The 4,113-nt window shown below is 42.3% G+C and overlaps 1 pseudogene; it reads left to right on the top strand.

Annotated features, from left to right (window-relative positions):
• Positions 1 to 1,549: 1,549 nt before the first annotated feature.
• LOC112918341 (bifunctional 3'-phosphoadenosine 5'-phosphosulfate synthase 1-like) lies at positions 1,550 to 3,774 on the top strand (annotated as a pseudogene).
• Positions 3,775 to 4,113: the final 339 nt, after the last annotated feature.

The raw sequence follows: 4,113 nt of genomic DNA, 5'->3' as shown, positions 1-4,113 counted from the left end.
GGGAGAGAGATGCTTTCTCAATCATGCTTCACTGATTAAATATCTATATGGAGAAAACAAAACTCTTATCTGAATATATTAAAACTCCTATAAACCTAAGATAAAAATAGATAATCCCATGGAAAAATAGGCAGGGGACCCAATAGGCACTTTTCAAAAGAGGCAATCTAAATGACAAATAATATAAAAAGATCTTTAACTTTGCTGTGATAAATGCAAATTAAAACCAGAACATGAGGGATGCCTGGGTGGCTCAGCCTTTGGCTCAGGTTGTGATCCTGGGGTCCTGGGATTGAGTCCCATACCGGGCTCCCTGAATGGAGCCTGCTTCTCCCTCTGCCTATGTCTCTGCCTTTCTCTCTGTGTCTCTTATGAGCAAATAAATAAAATATCTTAAAAAAAAAAAAAAAAAGAACATGATACCATTGTACCCAAACTAGGATAATTAAGATTTTTTTTTTAAGTATAAAACTAAGTTTCGGCAAAGAATCAGGGCAATGGAAAATACTGCTAACAGGAGTCTCAGCTGATTTAACCACATTGAAAATTCTTTGGCTTTATCAAGTAAGCTGAGCAGACACAAACCCTATATCCTGGTAAATAATTCCTATGTATAAACCAATACAACCACATGCTTGCACGCAACACGTGTTCAAGGACATTAACAGCAGTGATTTTTATAATATTAAAACAAAACAAAAAAATGAAAGTAACCAAATGTCCCTAAATAAACTGTGGTATAGACATTGGATGGACTAATATATACATCAATGAAATGAACAAACTACAGGTACAGGGATGAATTTTACAAACAAAAAAATTGAGCAAGAGAAGCCTGACAAGAATATATGCTATATGATTCTACTTGTTTAAAATTCAGAGAATATTTAACTTTACAGTCTAGAGCTTAGAAATACAGGTTTAAGGATGTGTTTACCCTGTGAGGCATGACAACGACTACAATTAAAGGATAGTGATTCAAAGTGGTGTCACTACCAAACTTATAGAAATAAAAAGTAGCACAAGAAACCCTGTAATCAATTGTATACAAACAAATCAGATAATTTAGAGGAAATGGACAAATTCCAGAAACAAATTACTGAAGTGACTCAAAAGGAAACAGAAAATCGGAGATCTATAACAAATAAAGATTAAGTGGTAATTTTAAAACTCCCCACAGGGCAGCCCAGGTGGCCCGGCGGTTTAGCGCCGCCTTCAGCCTAGGGCGTGACCCTGGAGACCCGGGGTCGAGTCCCACGACGGGCTCCCTGCATGGGGCCTGCTTCTCCCTCTGCCTCTCTCTTCTCTCTCTCACACACACACACAGGAATAAATCAATAAAATCTTTTTAAAATATAAATAAAATAAAACTCCCCACAAAGCCAAGCCCTGAACCAGACCAGACGACCTCACTGATGAATTCTCACCAACATTTAAATGTGAACTAATACCAACCCTTCACAGACTTAAAAAAAAAAAAAAAAAACGGAAAAGGCAACATTTTCCAATTCATTTTATAAACCCAGCTACCCTGATACCAAAACGAAAGATGTCACAAGAAAACAAAACTCGCACACTTACTGTTATCTGCCGGAGACCCGCAGCAGAGCGGCAGCGGCCACTGGCTGCTCCATTGAAGTTCTGAGCGGGAGCGCCTGCTTGCGTCAGCGCGTCGGTGCGTCAGTACGTCAGTGCGTCCGTGCGTCAGTGCGCGCTCACCAGACGCAAGGGCACCAGGGAGGACAGCCCGGCGTCTCGCCTCGCGCTGCTCCTCATCAACCTCCTCAGCTTCCCGCCTCCCGCGCTGAGAACCCCAGCGCCCGTGCGCTGTTTGCGGCCGTGCGGTCCCCGGAGCCTGAGCGGTGAGGGAGCTGCAGAGAGCCGCTAACGTCGCCAGGCAAGCTCGCCATGCCCGCAGGAACAGGAGAGGCCAGGTAGTGGGGGCCAGTGGGGGCTTTCCGGTTGTGTGGTTTAACGGACAGGCCTGTGTGGAGCGGGGAAGACCACGGTGAACATGGCTTCGGAGGAGTATTGGTTCGCCATCAGCTTCCACGCTATACTTGGAGTGATGACAACAGCCACCAAGGTGTCAGTAAAATCTTGGCTTCAGCCCTGAAGACATAGAAGAGACTATATTCCATGCATTGCAGAAGTCGGTAAACTGCTTGCAGATGCAGGCTTGGTTGACTCGCAAGTTTTCTACAGCCTTAAACTCGGAAGAGCAATAACACAAGGCAGCTTCATGAGAGTTTACGTTTTTTTTTCACTTTTTTGTTTAAATTCTAGTTGGTTAACACATGCAATATTGATTTTGAGAGTAGAATTTAATGGTTTACCTTTTTTTTTTTTTTTTGAAGTATTTGTTCATGCTCCTCTGCGTGTTTGTTATGCAGAGATGTCAAAGGACTCAAAAAAAAAAAAAAAAAGACAGGGCTGGGGGAATTAAGGTTTCACTGGAATGGATTCTGAATATAAAAGAATAGAGGCCCCATAATTGGTGCTGAAAACAGACTCCTGTGATGTAAATGACCATGTCCAACAAGTTATGGAACTTCTACAGGAACTGGATACTGTACCTGTGCATGCCACTTAACAAGTAAAAGAACTGGATATGCCAGAAAATAAACTTAATTTGGCAAAAACAGTTGCAGAAATATTACCAGCATTGAAAATAAAATGGATATACAGTGGGTGCAAGTTTTAGCAGAAGGCTGGGCAACCCCACTGAATGATTTTATGAGAGAGGGAGTCCTCGCAGTGCCTTCATTTCCATTGTCTTATGGATGGAGGTATCATTAACTTGTCATTCCCTGCAGTTCTGACAACTAGTCAGGAGGGAAAGAGATGCTGGATGGCTGGTCTACATTTGTTCTGATGTAGGACCGCTGTGTGGCTATTCCTCACAATACAAAGTTTGTTGAGCACAGAAAGGAGGGTTCCGGTGCCAAACAGTGGGGAACAACATGTGAGAACCACCCTTACATCAGGATAGTTATGGAACAAGGAGGTTGGCTGGTTGGAGATTTTCTGGCCTTGGACTGAATTTATTGGAACAATTGGCTTGATGAGTTTTGTTTTACTCTTATTGAGCTATAACAGATGTTTAAAAATATGAATGCTGATGCTGTCATTGCATTTCAATTATACAACCCAGTGCATGCTAGGTTGGGTCTAATCTAGTACTGTGGACATGCTTTATTAATAGAGGATACCTATAAGCAACTTCTAGAGAGTGGCTACAGGCACCTTGCCCTTCTCCTTCACTCTCTTGGTACCTGCACAAAGGACAATGATGCTGCTTTGATGTGTATGAAGCTGCATCCTTCAGTGCCAGAGGAGGGCGTTCCATATCCTAAAACAACAGTAGTGGCCATCTTCCCATCTCCTACCGTGTATGCTAAACTAGCTGGAGTCCAGTGGCATTAGAGAGCATGGATGGTTGCAGGAGACAATGTTAACATTGTTGGACAAGAGCCTGCTGGCAGACCTCTTTCAGAAATGGGGAACCATCCTTATGAGCCAACTCATGGCGCCAAAGTACTGACAATGGCCTCTGGCCTAATCACCTTGGAAATAGTTCCCTTCTGAGTTGCAGCTTACAAGGAAAAGAAGCATACAGACTACTGTGACCCTGAACACCATGAAGACTTTGAATTTATTTCAGGAACTTGAATGTGCAAACTAGCCAAAGAAGGCCAGAAATCTGAAGGTGTCATGGCTCCCAAGCCCTAGACTGTGCTGACGCAATACTACAAATCCTTGGAGAAAGCTTAAGCTGTAAGCCCGTAAACCCAGTCACTTCACCTTTGACACTTCACTGAGTAACAAGAGGAACCACATAGTTATTGTTAGCATCTTTGAAGTAATGTCTGTCTAGACACGCTTCCTACAAGCAGACCATTTTCCTTAACTAATAAAGCTTTGGTCCGCCGTATGAGTTCTTTTTGAACCAGTGTAACACACTGCTTGGTTTGAGTTCCACTTATTATAGCTAATATCCCTATAATAAAATTTTAAGTCTTGTCTTTTTATATTATATTTATGCTATCTCATGATTTTCTTAAGCTGTTATAGTGTTGTAACCAGTAAGATATACATTGAACCTCACTTTTC

The sequence above is a fragment of the Vulpes vulpes genome, chromosome 3, assembly GCF_048418805.1.
Source record: "Vulpes vulpes isolate BD-2025 chromosome 3, VulVul3, whole genome shotgun sequence".
NCBI classification, from domain to species: domain Eukaryota; kingdom Metazoa; phylum Chordata; class Mammalia; order Carnivora; family Canidae; genus Vulpes; species Vulpes vulpes.
The sequence above is the reverse complement of the archived record's forward strand: the minus strand, read 5'-3'. Positions and strand labels throughout refer to the sequence as shown.